The sequence below is a fragment of the Channa argus genome, unplaced genomic scaffold (assembly GCF_033026475.1).
Source record: "Channa argus isolate prfri unplaced genomic scaffold, Channa argus male v1.0 Contig043, whole genome shotgun sequence".
NCBI lineage: Eukaryota > Metazoa > Chordata > Actinopteri > Anabantiformes > Channidae > Channa > Channa argus.
In genome coordinates this window covers 220001-235287 of record NW_027125262.1, presented here as the reverse complement: position 1 = coordinate 235287, position 15287 = coordinate 220001, and the positions used below count along the sequence as shown (strand labels likewise).

Here is a 15287-nt window from a genome sequence, read left to right as displayed (position 1 = left end):
GAAGTTCCCCTGATGTTGTTTTACCTTGGATAAGGTTCTTGATTGACCATTGCATAATTAGTGTTGTGTTCCTAGCTTGTTTTTCAGTACCAATTGGGAAAGTGTTGGGAACATCTGCTGAGGCATTGTACTGTATATTAATGAATCTGCTGCTGCACATTGTAAAGGCTGAATAGTCCTAAACAAATACCATGCTGACCAAAACAAACTACAGTGAGCAACTACATTGCAACATAGTGGATCCGCCTTCCAACCACATTAGCCTGTTAAACTAAATGTCATTAACATCTTTTGTCAGCTGGACTTGGCACCTAATCCAGGGATGGTGTAATTTGTTAGTGTTTTGGGGTTTTGTATATAGACAGGTTTTAAATTGTTATTGTATATAGTTTTTAGTTGTTGTGTTTGCACTCTCTCTTTAAAAAAATGTGGGGAAAAAAACACAACTCTTGTGGTGTAATAGCAACACATCCATCCTTTGGGTGGAAGACTCCAGGTGCAAATCCTGGCAAGAGTGTGTTAGGTGCACAATCAGTATTTCATTTGCTGGGTTTCATATACCAGTTTTCATTAAGAGATTTTTAATAGAATCTGTCACCCTACTATGTGTTTATATTGAGGTAATAATGGGTGGTTGAGGTGTTTATATTAAGATGTGATTCTAATGATTTGCCCTAATTCATGTTTAAAATGAATTTGAACCATATCTCAATGTATGCTGAAGTATTGACATTTTCTGTGTTACTGTTACTGTGTATTATGGATTTTATATTGAATTTTTCTCTTTTTCTTTCTGTTTCTCTTCCCCCCTTCCTCTCAATCACACTGGACTATATGGCTCCCGAGGGCGGGCCATCAGCCGGGGTTGATGCAAGCAGAGAAACATTGCACAACTATGGAGGCGCTCGTGTAACATAGCATAGCCGTCATAGAATTCCTACTTGTTACTGTGTTTGAAATGAGAATGTTTGACTTCGAGCTGGACGAAGTCAATGTTACCGCCGTTAAGGACCAACACCGACGTTCCGTTGACGATGTCACTAATGGGTGTGGACCTTCAATGGGGCCATTCAGCCAGCTCCCGCCCGCCGTCCCGCTTCGGAGTCAGGCTGGAGCCTCATCAAAGGCTTACCTGCCTCGGTTACATAAGCAACAGAACATCGGTGTTGGGTAGGACGTACAGCTGAATCCATGGGGTTATTATAGAAACTAAAAGCCAGTGAATCACGCCTCCATGGCTGCATCCCATTGTTTTATATAATAAATAATTAATGTTGTCCCAGCTGATAATGAACAGCCCGGTCGCTGTCGAGAAAATTGACCCCCGGCTCCCCTGAGCCTGTGCCTTTTTGGGAGCACATATTTGTGCAAAAAGTTTTTCTATAACTTCAAAAAGTCCAAGTACAGGTCGAGACTTACTGACGATCTTCTTCAAGCCATAGTGAGGGTGTCAACTGCTTCCTCGCTCAAGCCAAATGTGGCTCAGCTATGTGAGAGGAAGCGCTGCCAGGTTTCTGGCAGCAGGAAGCAGGCAAGAGAAGCCATGTTTAGAAAAACCGTTCATGTTCACAAGAACCCATTATAGTTAAAGAACTGTTAGTAGTGATGTTTGAGAAGATTAGATTTTTTGAACAAAGCTTTTTCAGTGGAATACCTGATGCAGCCCAGCCACACCCAGACTCTGCGTCCTGCAGCCCTCAGGTAATTTGAGTTTGAGACCCCTGGAATCAACAGACGGTGGCCTAGCCACCTTCGCGTGAGCCTCCAGGAGTGTTGTTGTGGCCGAGTGGTTAAGGCGATGGACTAGAAATCCATTGGGGTCTCCCCGCACAGGTTCGAATCCTGCCAACAATGTGAAGTTCCCCTGATGGTGTTTTACCTTGGATAAGGTTCTTGATTGACCATTGCATAATTAGTGTTGTGTTCCTAGCTTGTTTTTCAGTACCAATTGGGAAAGTGTTGGGAACATGTGCTGAGGCATTGTACTGTATATTAATGAATCTGCTGCTGCACATTGTAAAGGCTGAATAGTCCTAAACAAATACCATGCTGACCAAAACAAACTACAGTTAGCAACTACATTGCAACATAGTGGATCCGCCTTCCAACCACATTAGCCTGTTAAACTAAATGTCATTAACATCTTTTGTCAGCTGGACTTGGCACCTAATCCAGGGATGGTGTAATTTGTTAGTGTTTTGGGGTTTTGTATATAGACAGGTTTTAAATTGTTATTGTATATAGTTTTTAGTTGTTGTGTTTGCACTCTCTCTTTAAAAAAATGTGGGGAAAAAAACACAACTCTTGTGGTGTAATAGCAACACATCCATCCTTTGGGTGGAAGACTCCAGGTGCAAATCCTGGCAAGAGTGTGTTAGGTGCACAATCAGTATTTCATTTGCTGGGTTTCATATACCAGTTTTCATTAAGAGATTTTTAATAGAATCTGTCACCCTACTATGTGTTTATATTGAGGTAATAATGGGTGGTTGAGGTGTTTATATTAAGATGTGATTCTAATGATTTGCCCTAATTCATGTTTAAAATGAATTTGAACCATATCTCAATGTATGCTGAAGTATTGACATTTTCTGTGTTACTGTTACTGTGTATTATGGATTTTATATTGAATTTTTCTCTTTTTCTTTCTGTTTCTCTTCCCCCCTTCCTCTCAATCACACTGGACTATATGGCTCCCGAGGGCGGGCCATCAGCCGGGGTTGATGCAAGCAGAGAAACATTGCACAACTATGGAGGCGCTCGTGTAACATAGCATAGCCGTCATAGAATTCCTACTTGTTACTGTGTTTGAAATGAGAATGTTTGACTTCGAGCTGGACGAAGTCAATGTTACCGCCGTTAAGGACCAACACCGACGTTCCGTTGACGATGTCACTAATGGGTGTGGACCTTCAATGGGGCCATTCAGCCAGCTCCCGCCCGCCGTCCCGCTTCGGAGTCAGGCTGGAGCCTCATCAAAGGCTTACCTGCCTCGGTTACATAAGCAACAGAACATCGGTGTTGGGTAGGACGTACAGCTGAATCCATGGGGTTATTATAGAAACTAAAAGCCAGTGAATAACGCCTCCATGGCTGCATCCCATTGTTTTATATAATAAATAATTAATGTTGTCCCAGCTGATAATGAACAGCCCGGTCGCTGTCGAGAAAATTGACCCCCGGCTCCCCTGAGCCTGTGCCTTTTTGGGAGCACATATTTGTGCAAAAAGTTTTTCTATAACTTCAAAAAGTCCAAGTACAGGTCGAGACTTACTGACGATCTTCTTCAAGCCATAGTGAGGGTGTCAACTGCTTCCTCGCTCAAGCCAAATGTGGCTCAGCTATGTGAGAGGAAGCGCTGCCAGGTCTCTGGCAGCAGGAAGCAGGCAAGAGAAGCCATGTTTAGAAAAACCGTTCATGTTCACAAGAACCCATTATAGTTAAAGAACTGTTAGTAGTGATGTTTGAGAAGATTAGATTTTTTGAACAAAGCTTTTTCAGTGGAATACCTGATGCAGCCCAGCCACACCCAGACTCTGCGTCCTGCAGCCCTCAGGTAATTTGAGTTTGAGACCCCTGGAATCAACAGACGGTGGCCTAGCCACCTTCGCGTGAGCCTCCAGGAGTGTTGTTGTGGCCGAGTGGTTAAGGCGATGGACTAGAAATCCATTGGGGTCTCCCCGCGCAGGTTCGAATCCTGCCAACCACGTGAAGTTCCCCTGATGTTGTTTTACCTTGGATAAGGTTCTTGATTGACCATTGCATAATTAGTGTTGTGTTCCTAGCTTGTTTTTCAGTACCAATTGGGAAAGTGTTGGGAACATCTGCTGAGGCATTGTACTGTATATTAATGAATCTGCTGCTGCACATTGTAAAGGCTGAATAGTCCTAAACAAATACCATGCTGACCAAAACAAACTACAGTGAGCAACTACATTGCAACATAGTGGATCCGCCTTCCAACCACATTAGCCTGTTAAACTAAATGTCATTAACATCTTTTGTCAGCTGGACTTGGCACCTAATCCAGGGATGGTGTAATTTGTTAGTGTTTTGGGGTTTTGTATATAGACAGGTTTTAAATTGTTATTGTATATAGTTTTTAGTTGTTGTGTTTGCACTCTCTCTTTAAAAAAATGTGGGGAAAAAACACAACTCTTGTGGTGTAATAGCAACACATCCATCCTTTGGGTGGAAGACTCCAGGTGCAAATCCTGGCAAGAGTGTGTTAGGTGCACAATCAGTATTTCATTTGCTGGGTTTCATATACCAGTTTTCATTAAGAGATTTTTAATAGAATCTGTCACCCTACTATGTGTTAATATTGAGGTAATAATGGGTGGTTGAGGTGTTTATATTAAGATGTGATTCTAATGATTTGCCCTAATTCATGTTTAAAATGAATTTGAACCATATCTCAATGTATGCTGAAGTATTGACACTTTCTGTGTTACTGTTACTGTGTATTATGGATTTTATATTGAATTTTTCTCCTTTTCTTTCTGTTTCTCTTCCCCCCTTCCTCTCTTCTTTTTCTTCCCCCCCTTTAAAATTCCCTTTTCAACCAGTGTCCCTAGCTAGTTTTTCAGTACCATTTAGGAAAGTGTTGGGAAGATCTGCATTGTAAAGTCTGAATATTCCTAAAAAAATGCCATGCTGACCAAAACAAACTACAGTGAGCAGTTACATTACACCATAGTGGATCCGCCTTCCAACCACGTTAGTCTGTTAAACTAAATGTCATTGACATCTTTTGTCAGCTGGACTTGGCACCTAATCTTCTTACCTCTAATCTTCTGGATTAGAGGTACGTAGAACAAGTCCCTCCCCACCCTTCGATAGCTCAGTTGGTAGAGCGGAGGACTGTAGGTTAGTCAGCTGGGATCCTTAGGTCGCTGGTTCAACTCCGGCTCGAAGGAGAACATTTTGGCGGAACAGTCCAGGTACTGCTCTAACGCCATGGCTACTTGTCCCTATACTAACATCTCCCGCTGCAAGGACATTTTTTCAAAGCTCTGCAACATGTTGCCTTTACTCACCAAAGCTCCTGCTCCAATTTACAGGACTGCTTTTGACCATGGATTAAAACAGGGTTCTCAAGCTTGCGGCCTGCGAGACAATATTTTGTGGCCCTCAGGACGATATGAAAGTTTAATCTTTAGTGCGGCCAGCGAGTTCTATACGAATGGCACTTTCCCGCGTTGTGTGCAGAAGGTTCCTTTTTTTGTGCAAGCTGGAGCTGAACGAACCTACCAATCACACTGGACTATATGGCTCCCGAGGGCGGGCCATCAGCCGGGGTTGATGCAAGCAGAGAAACATTGCACAACTATGGAGGCGCTCGTGTAACATCACATAGCCGTCATAGAATTCCTACTTGTTACTGTGTTTGAAATGAGAATGTTTGACTTCGAGCTGGACGAAGTCAATGTTACCGCCGTTAAGGACCAACACCGACGTTCCGTTGACGATGTCACTAATGGGTGTGGACCTTCAATGGGGCCATTCAGCCAGCTCCCGCCCGCCGTCCCGCTTCGGAGTCAGGCTGGAGCCTCATCAAAGGCTTACCTGCCTCGGTTACATAAGCAACAGAACATCGGTGTTGGGTAGGACGTACAGCTGAATCCATGGGGTTATTATAGAAACTAAAAGCCAGTGAATAACGCCTCCATGGCTGCATCCCATTGTTTTATATAATAAATAATTAATGTTGTCCCAGCTGATAATGAACAGCCCGGTCGCTGTCGAGAAAATTGACCCCCGGCTCCCCTGAGCCTGTGCCTTTTTGGGAGCACATATTTGTGCAAAAAGTTTTTCTATAACTTCAAAAAGTCCAAGTACAGGTCGAGACTTACTGACGATCTTCTTCAAGCCATAGTAAGGGTGTCAACTGCTTCCTCGCTCAAGCCAAATGTGGCTCAGCTATGTGAGAGGAAGCGCTGCCAGGTCTCTGGCAGCAGGAAGCAGGCAAGAGAAGCCATGTTTAGAAAAACCGTTCATGTTCACAAGAACCCATTATAGTTAAAGAACTGTTAGTAGTGATGTTTGAGAAGATTAGATTTTTTGAACAAAGCTTTTTCAGTGGAATACCTGATGCAGCCCAGCCACACCCAGACTCTGCGTCCTGCAGCCCTCAGGTAATTTGAGTTTGAGACCCCTGGAATCAACAGACGGTGGCCTAGCCACCTTCGCGTGAGCCTCCAGGAGTGTTGTTGTGGCCGAGTGGTTAAGGCGATGGACTAGAAATCCATTGGGGTCTCCCCGCGCAGGTTCGAATCCTGCCAACAACGTGAAGTTCCCCTGATGTTGTTTTACCTTGGATAAGGTTCTTGATTGACCATTGCATAATTAGTGTTGTGTTCCTAGCTTGTTTTTCAGTACCAATTGGGAAAGTGTTGGGAACATCTGCTGAGGCATTGTACTGTATATTAATGAATATGCTGCTGCACATTGTAAAGGCTGAATAGTCCTAAACAAATACCATGCTGACCAAAACAAACTACAGTGAGCAATTACATTGCAACATAGTGGATCCGCCTTCCAACCACATTAGCCTTTTAAACTAAATGTCATTAAAATTATTTGTCAGCTGGACTTGGTACCTAATCCAGGGATGGTGTAATTTGTTAGTGTTTTGGGGTTTTGTATATAGACAGGTTTTAAATTGTTATTGTATATAGTTTTTAGTTGTTGTGTTTGCACTCTCTCTTTAAAAAAATGTGGGGAAAAAAACACAACTCTTGTGGTGTAATAGCAACACATCCATCCTTTGGGTGGAAGACTCCAGGTGCAAATCCTGGCAAGAGTGTGTTAGGTGCACAATCAGTATTTCATTTGCTGGGTTTCATATACCAGTTTTCATTAAGAGATTTTTAATAGAATCTGTCACCCTACTATGTGTTTATATTGAGGTAATAATGGGTGGTTGAGGTGTTTATATTAAGATGTGATTCTAATGATTTGCCCTAATTCATGTTTAAAATGATTTTGAACCATATCTCAATGTATGCTGAAGTATTGACACTTTCTGTGTTACTGTTACTGTGTATTATGGATTTTATATTGAATTTTTCTCCTTTTCTTTCTGTTTCTCTTCCCCCCTTCCTCTCTTCTTTTTTCTTCCCCCCCCTTAAAATTCCCTTTTCAACCAGTGTCCCTAGCTAGTTTTTCAGTACCATTTAGGAAAGTGTTGGGAAGATCTGCATTGTAAAGTCTGAATATTCCTAAAAAAATGCCATGCTGACCAAAACAAACTACAGTGAGCAGTTACATTACACCATAGTGGATCCGCCTTCCAACCACGTTAGTCTGTTAAACTAAATGTCATTGACATCTTTTGTCAGCTGGACTTGGCACCTAATCTTCTTACCTCTAATCTTCTGGATTAGAGGTACGTAGAACAAGTCCCTCCCCACCCTTCGATAGCTCAGTTGGTAGAGCGGAGGACTGTAGGTTAGTCAGCTGGGATTCTTAGGTCGCTGGTTCAACTCCGGCTCGAAGGAGAACATTTTGGCGGAACAGTCCAGGTACTGCTCTAACGCCATGGCTACTTGTCCCTATACTAACATCTCCCGCTGCAAGGACATTTTTTCAAAGCTCTGCAACATGTTGCCTTTACTCACCAAAGCTCCTGCTCCAATTTACAGGACTGCTTTTGACCATGGATTAAAACAGGGTTCTCAAGCTTGCGGCCTGCGAGACAATATTTTGTGGCCCTCAGGACGATATGAAAGTTTAATCTTTAGTGCGGCCAGCGAGTTCTATACGAATGGCACTTTCCCGCGTTGTGTGCAGAAGGTTCCTTTTTTTGTGCAAGCTGGAGCTGAACGAACCTACCAATCACACTGGACTATATGGCTCCCGAGGGCGGGCCATCAGCCGGGGTTGATGCAAGCAGAGAAACATTGCACAACTATGGAGGCGCTCGTGTAACATCACATAGCCGTCATAGAATTCCTACTTGTTACTGTGTTTGAAATGAGAATGTTTGACTTCGAGCTGGACGAAGTCAATGTTACCGCCGTTAAGGACCAACACCGACGTTCCGTTGACGATGTCACTAATGGGTGTGGACCTTCAATGGGGCCATTCAGCCAGCTCCCGCCCGCCGTCCCGCTTCGGAGTCAGGCTGGAGCCTCATCAAAGGCTTACCTGCCTCGGTTACATAAGCAACAGAACATCGGTGTTGGGTAGGACGTACAGCTGAATCCATGGGGTTATTATAGAAACTAAAAGCCAGTGAATCACGCCTCCATGGCTGCATCCCATTGTTTTATATAATAAATAATTAATGTTGTCCCAGCTGATAATGAACAGCCCGGTCGCTGTCGAGAAAATTGACCCCCGGCTCCCCTGAGCCTGTGCCTTTTTGGGAGCACATATTTGTGCAAAAAGTTTTTCTATAACTTCAAAAAGTCCAAGTACAGGTCGAGACTTACTGACGATCTTCTTCAAGCCATAGTGAGGGTGTCAACTGCTTCCTCGCTCAAGCCAAATGTGGCTCAGCTATGTGAGAGGAAGCGCTGCCAGGTCTCTGGCAGCAGGAAGGAGGCAAGAGAAGCCATGTTTAGAAAAACCGTTCATGTTCAAAAGAACCCATTATAGTTAAAGAACTGTTAGTAGTGATGTTTGAGAAGATTAGATTTTTTGAACAAAGCTTTTTCAGTGGAATACCTGATGCAGCCCAGCCACACCCAGACTCTGCGTCCTGCAGCCCTCAGGTAATTTGAGTTTGAGACCCCTGGAATCAACAGACGGTGGCCTAGCCACCTTCGCGTGAGCCTCCAGGAGTGTTGTTGTGGCCGAGTGGTTAATGCGATGGACTAGAAATCCACTGGGGTCTCCCCGCGCAGGTTCGAATCCTGCCATCAACGTGAAGTTCCCCTGATGTTGTTTTACCTTGGATAAGGTTCTTGATTGACCATTGCATAATTAGTGTTGTGTTCCTAGCTTGTTTTTCAGTACCAATTGGGAAAGTGTTGGGAACATCTGCTGAGGCATTGTACTGTATATTAATGAATCTGCTGCTGCACATTGTAAAGGCTGAATAGTCCTAAACAAATACCATGCTGACCAAAACAAACTACAGTTAGCAACTACATTGCAACATAGTGGATCCGCCTTCCAACCACATTAGCCTGTTAAACTAAATGTCATTAACATCTTTTGTAAGCTGGACTTGGCACCTAATCCAGGGATGGTGTAATTTGTTAGTGTTTTGGGGTTTTGTATATAGACAGGTTTTAAATTGTTATTGTATATAGTTTTTAGTTGTTGTGTTTGCACTCTCTCTTTAAAAAAATGTGGGGAAAAAAACACAACTCTTGTGGTGTAATAGCAACACATCCATCCTTTGGGTGGAAGACTCCAGGTGCAAATCCTGGCAAGAGTGTGTTAGGTGCACAATCAGTATTTCATTTGCTGGTTTTCATATACCAGTTTTCATTAAGAGATTTTTAATAGAATCTGTCACCCTACTATGTGTTTATATTGAGGTAATAATGGGTGGTTGAGGTGTTTATATTAAGATGTGATTCTAATGATTTGCCCTAATTCATGTTTAAAATGAATTTGAACCATATCTCAATGTATGCTGAAGTATTGACATTTTCTGTGTTACTGTTACTGTGTATTATGGATTTTATATTGAATTTTTCTCTTTTTCTTTCTGTTTCTCTTCCCCCCTTCCTCTCAATCACACTGGACTATATGGCTCCCGAGGGCGGGCCATCAGCCGGGGGTGATGCAAGCAGAGAAACATTGCACAACTATGGAGGCGCTCGTGTAACATCACATAGCCGTCATAGAATTCCTACTTGTTACTGTGTTTGAAATGAGAATGTTTGACTTCGAGCTGGACGAAGTCAATGTTACCGCCGTTAAGGACCAACACCGACGTTCCGTTGACGATGTCACTAATGGGTGTGGACCTTCAATGGGGCCATTCAGCCAGCTCCCGCCCGCCGTCCCGCTTCGGAGTCAGGCTGGAGCCTCATCAAAGGCTTACCTGCCTCGGTTACATAAGCAACAGAACATCGGTGTTGGGTAGGACGTACAGCTGAATCCATGGGGTTATTATAGAAACTAAAAGCCAGTGAATAACGCCTCCATGGCTGCATCCCATTGTTTTATATAATAAATAATTAATGTTGTCCCAGCTGATAATGAACAGCCCGGTCGCTGTCGAGAAAATTGACCCCCGGCTCCCCTGAGCCTGTGCCTTTTTGGGAGCACATATTTGTGCAAAAAGTTTTTCTATAACTTCAAAAAGTCCAAGTACAGGTCGAGACTTACTGACGATCTTCTTCAAGCCATAGTGAGGGTGTCAACTGCTTCCTCGCTCAAGCCAAATGTGGCTCAGCTATGTGAGAGGAAGCGCTGCCAGGTCTCTGGCAGCAGGAAGCAGGCAAGAGAAGCCATGTTTAGAAAAACCGTTCATGTTCACAAGAACCCATTATAGTTAAAGAACTGTTAGTAGTGATGTTTGAGAAGATTAGATTTTTTGAACAAAGCTTTTTCAGTGGAATACCTGATGCAGCCCAGCCACACCCAGACTCTGCGTCCTGCAGCCCTCAGGTAATTTGAGTTTGAGACCCCTGGAATCAACAGATGGTGGCCTAGCCACCTTCGCGTGAGCCTCCAGGAGTGTTGTTGTGGCCGAGTGGTTAAGGCGATGGACTAGAAATCCATTGGGGTCTCCCCGCGCAGGTTCGAATCCTGCCAACAACGTGAAGTTCCCCTGATGTTGTTTTACCTTGGATAAGGTTCTTGATTGACCATTGCATAATTAGTGTTGTGTTCCTAGCTTGTTTTTCAGTACCAATTGGGAAAGTGTTGGGAACATCTGCTGAGGCATTGTACTGTATATTAATGAATATGCTGCTGCACATTGTAAAGGCTGAATAGTCCTAAACAAATACCATGCTGACCAAAACAAACTACAGTGAGCAATTACATTGCAACATAGTGGATCCGCCTTCCAACCACATTAGCCTTTTAAACTAAATGTCATTAAAATCTTTTGTCAGCTGGACTTGGCACCTAATCCAGGGATGGTGTAATTTGTTAGTGTTTTGGGGTTTTGTATATAGACAGGTTTTAAATTGTTATTGTATATAGTTTTTAGTTGTTGTGTTTGCACTCTCTCTTTAAAAAAATGTGGGGAAAAAAACACAACTCTTGTGGTGTAATAGCAACACATCCATCCTTTGGGTGGAAGACTCCAGGTGCAAATCCTGGCAAGAGTGTGTTAGGTGCACAATCAGTATTTCATTTGCTGGGTTTCATATACCAGTTTTCATTAAGAGATTTTTAATAGAATCTGTCACCCTACTATGTGTTTATATTGAGGTAATAATGGGTGGTTGAGGTGTTTATATTAAGATGTGATTCTAATGATTTGCCCTAATTCATGTTTAAAATGAATTTGAACCATATCTCAATGTATGCTGAAGTATTGACACTTTCTGTGTTACTGTTACTGTGTATTATGGATTTTATATTGAATTTTTCTCCTTTTCTTTCTGTTTCTCTTCCCCCCTTCCTCTCTTCTTTTTCTTCCCCCCCTTTAAAATTCCCTTTTCAACCAGTGTCCCTAGCTAGTTTTTCAGTACCATTTAGGAAAGTGTTGGGAAGATCTGCATTGTAAAGTCTGAATATTCCTAAAAAAATGCCATGCTGACCAAAACAAACTACAGTGAGCAGTTACATTACACCATAGTGAATCCGCCTTCCAACCACGTTAGTCTGTTAAACTAAATGTCATTGACATCTTTTGTCAGCTGGACTTGGCACCTAATCTTCTTACCTCTAATCTTCTGGATTAGAGGTACGTAGAACAAGTCCCTCCCCACCCTTCGATAGCTCAGTTGGTAGAGCGGAGGACTGTAGGTTAGTCAGCTGGGATCCTTAGGTCGCTGGTTCAACTCCGGCTCGAAGGAGAACATTTTGGCGGAACAGTCCAGGTACTGCTCTAACGCCATGGCTACTTGTCCCTATACTAACATCTCCCGCTGCAAGGACATTTTTTCAAAGCTCTGCAACATGTTGCCTTTACTCACCAAAGCTCCTGCTCCAATTTACAGGACTGCTTTTGACCATGGATTAAAACAGGGTTCTCAAGCTTGCGGCCTGCGAGACAATATTTTGTGGCCCTCAGGACGATATGAAAGTTTAATCTTTAGTGCGGCCAGCGAGTTCTATACGAATGGCACTTTCCCGCGTTGTGTGCAGAAGGTTCCTTTTTTTGTGCAAGCTGGAGCTGAACGAACCTACCAATCACACTGGACTATATGGCTCCCGAGGGCGGGCCATCAGCCGGGGTTGATGCAAGCAGAGAAACATTGCACAACTATGGAGGCGCTCGTGTAACATCACATAGCCGTCATAGAATTCCTACTTGTTACTGTGTTTGAAATGAGAATGTTTGACTTCGAGCTGGACGAAGTCAATGTTACCGCCGTTAAGGACCAACACCGACGTTCCGTTGACGATGTCACTAATGGGTGTGGACCTTCAATGGGGCCATTCAGCCAGCTCCCGCCCGCCGTCCCGCTTCGGAGTCAGGCTGGAGCCTCATCAAAGGCTTACCTGCCTCGGTTACATAAGCAACAGAACATCGGTGTTGGGTAGGACGTACAGCTGAATCCATGGGGTTATTATAGAAACTAAAAGCCAGTGAATCACGCCTCCATGGCTGCATCCCATTGTTTTATATATATTATAATGTTGTCCCAGCTGATAATGAACAGCCCGGTCGCTGTCGAGAAAATTGACCCCCGGCTCCCCTGAGCCTGTGCCTTTTTGGGAGCACATATTTGTGCAAAAAGTTTTTCTATAACTTCAAAAAGTCCAAGTACAGGTCGAGACTTACTGACGATCTTCTTCAAGCCATAGTGAGGGTGTCAACTGCTTCCTCGCTCAAGCCAAATGTGGCTCAGCTATGTGAGAGGAAGCGCTGCCAGGTCTCTGGCAGCAGGAAGCAGGCAAGAGAAGCCATTTTTAGAAAAACCGTTCATGTTCACAAGAACCCATTATAGTTAAAGAACTGTTAGTAGTGATGTTTGAGAAGATTAGATTTTTTGAACAAAGCTTTTTCAGTGGAATACCTGATGCAGCCCAGCCACACCCAGACTCTGCGTCCTGCAGCCCTCAGGTAATTTGAGTTTGAGACCCCTGGAATCAACAGACGGTGGCCTAGCCACCTTCGCGTGAGCCTCCAGGAGTGTTGTTGTGGCCGAGTGGTTAAGGCGATGGACTAGAAATCCATTGGGGTCTCCCCGCGCAGGTTCGAATCCTGCCAACAACGTGAAGTTCCCCTGATGTTGTTTTACCTTGGATAAGGTTCTTGATTGACCATTGCATAATTAGTGTTGTGTTCCTAGCTTGTTTTTCAGTACCAATTGGGAAAGTGTTGGGAACATCTGCTGAGGCATTGTACTGTATATTAATGAATATGCTGCTGCACATTGTAAAGGCTGAATAGTCCTAAACAAATACCATGCTGACCAAAACAAACTACAGTGAGCAATTACATTGCAACATAGTGGATCCGCCTTCCAACCACATTAGCCTTTTAACCTAAATGTCATTAAAATCTTTTGTCAGCTGGACTTGGCACCTAATCCAGGGATGGTGTAATTTGTTAGTGTTTTGGGGTTTTGTATATAGACAGGTTTTAAATTGTTATTGTATATAGTTTTTAGTTGTTGTGTTTGCACTCTCTCTTTAAAAAAATGTGGGGAAAAAAACACAACTCTTGTGGTGTAATAGCAACACATCCATCCTTTGGGTGGAAGACTCCAGGTGCAAATCCTGGCAAGAGTGTGTTAGGTGCACAATCAGTATTTCATTTGCTGGGTTTCATATACCAGTTTTCATTAAGAGATTTTTAATAGAATCTGTCACCCTACTATGTGTTTATATTGAGGTAATAATGGGTGGTTGAGGTGTTTATATTAAGATGTGATTCTAATGATTTGCCCTAATTCATGTTTAAAATGAATTTGAACCATATCTCAATGTATGCTGAAGTATTGACACTTTCTGTGTTACTGTTACTGTGTATTATGGATTTTATATTGAATTTTTCTCCTTTTCTTTCTGTTTCTCTTCCCCCCTTCCTCTCTTCTTTTTTCTTCCCCCCCCTTAAAATTCCCTTTTCAACCAGTGTCCCTAGCTAGTTTTTCAGTACCATTTAGGAAAGTGTTGGGAAGATCTGCATTGTAAAGTCTGAATATTCCTAAAAAAATGCCATGCTGACCAAAACAAACTACAGTGAGCAGTTACATTACACCATAGTGGATCCGCCTTCCAACCACGTTAGTCTGTTAAACTAAATGTCATTGACATCTTTTGTCAGCTGGACTTGGCACCTAATCTTCTTACCTCTAATCTTCTGGATTAGAGGTATGTAGAACAAGTCCCTCCCCACCCTTCGATAGCTCAGTTGGTAGAGCGGAGGACTGTAGGTTAGTCAGCTGGGATCCTTAGGTCGCTGGTTCAACTCCGGCTCGAAGGAGAACATTTTGGCGGAACAGTCCAGGTACTGCTCTAACGCCATGGCTACTTGTCCCTATACTAACATCTCCCGCTGCAAGGACATTTTTTCAAAGCTCTGCAACATGTTGCCTTTACTCACCAAAGCTCCTGCTCCAATTTACAGGACTGCTTTTGACCATGGATTAAAACAGGGTTCTCAAGCTTGCGGCCTGCGAGACAATATTTTGTGGCCCTCAGGACGATATGAAAGTTTAATCTTTAGTGCGGCCAGCGAGTTCTATACGAATGGCACTTTCCCGCGTTGTGTGCAGAAGGTTCCTTTTTTTGTGCAAGCTGGAGCTGAACGAACCTACCAATCACACTGGACTATATGGCTCCCGAGGGCGGGCCATCAGCCGGGGTTGATGCAAGCAGAGAAACATTGCACAACTATGGAGGCGCTCGTGTAACATCACATAGCCGTCATAGAATTCCTACTTGTTACTGTGTTTGAAATGAGAATGTTTGACTTCGAGCTGGACGAAGTCAATTTTACCGCCGTTAAGGACCAACACCGACGTTCCGTTGACGATGTCACTAATGGGTGTGGACCTTCAATGGGGCCATTCAGCCAGCTCCCGCCCGCCGTCCCGCTTCGGAGTCAGGCTGGAGCCTCATCAAAGGCTTACCTGCCTCGGTTACATAAGCAACAGAACATCGGTGTTGGGTAGGACGTACAGCTGAATCCATGGGGTTATTATAGAAACTAAAAGCCAGTGAATCACGCCTCCATGGCTGCATCCCATTGT

The 15287-nt window shown here is 43.5% G+C and overlaps 10 non-coding genes across 10 annotated transcripts; all 10 read left to right on the top strand.

The window, feature by feature from the left end:
- Positions 1–1772: 1772 nt before the first annotated feature.
- trnas-aga (transfer RNA serine (anticodon AGA)) lies at positions 1773–1854 on the top strand. Its single transcript has one exon. It is a non-coding gene; the product is annotated as a tRNA-Ser (tRNA).
- Positions 1855–3627: 1773 nt separating this feature from the next.
- trnas-aga (transfer RNA serine (anticodon AGA)) lies at positions 3628–3709 on the top strand. Its single transcript has one exon. It is a non-coding gene; the product is annotated as a tRNA-Ser (tRNA).
- A 1123-nt stretch (positions 3710–4832) lies between these two features.
- trnay-gua (transfer RNA tyrosine (anticodon GUA)) lies at positions 4833–4919 on the top strand. Its single transcript is given in 2 exon segments — positions 4833–4869; positions 4884–4919. It is a non-coding gene; the product is annotated as a tRNA-Tyr (tRNA).
- Positions 4920–6208: 1289 nt separating this feature from the next.
- Positions 6209–6290, top strand: trnas-aga (transfer RNA serine (anticodon AGA)). Its single transcript has one exon. It is a non-coding gene; the product is annotated as a tRNA-Ser (tRNA).
- A 1125-nt stretch (positions 6291–7415) lies between these two features.
- Positions 7416–7502, top strand: trnay-gua (transfer RNA tyrosine (anticodon GUA)). The gene is given in 2 exon segments: positions 7416–7452; positions 7467–7502. It is a non-coding gene; the product is annotated as a tRNA-Tyr (tRNA).
- A 1289-nt stretch (positions 7503–8791) lies between these two features.
- trnas-aga (transfer RNA serine (anticodon AGA)) lies at positions 8792–8873 on the top strand. The gene has a single exon. It is a non-coding gene; the product is annotated as a tRNA-Ser (tRNA).
- A 1773-nt stretch (positions 8874–10646) lies between these two features.
- On the top strand, positions 10647–10728 carry trnas-aga (transfer RNA serine (anticodon AGA)). The gene has a single exon. It is a non-coding gene; the product is annotated as a tRNA-Ser (tRNA).
- A 1124-nt stretch (positions 10729–11852) lies between these two features.
- trnay-gua (transfer RNA tyrosine (anticodon GUA)) lies at positions 11853–11939 on the top strand. The gene is given in 2 exon segments: positions 11853–11889; positions 11904–11939. It is a non-coding gene; the product is annotated as a tRNA-Tyr (tRNA).
- Positions 11940–13224: 1285 nt separating this feature from the next.
- Positions 13225–13306, top strand: trnas-aga (transfer RNA serine (anticodon AGA)). Its single transcript has one exon. It is a non-coding gene; the product is annotated as a tRNA-Ser (tRNA).
- A 1125-nt stretch (positions 13307–14431) lies between these two features.
- Positions 14432–14518, top strand: trnay-gua (transfer RNA tyrosine (anticodon GUA)). The gene is given in 2 exon segments: positions 14432–14468; positions 14483–14518. It is a non-coding gene; the product is annotated as a tRNA-Tyr (tRNA).
- The last annotated feature ends 769 nt before the right edge of the window (positions 14519–15287 follow it).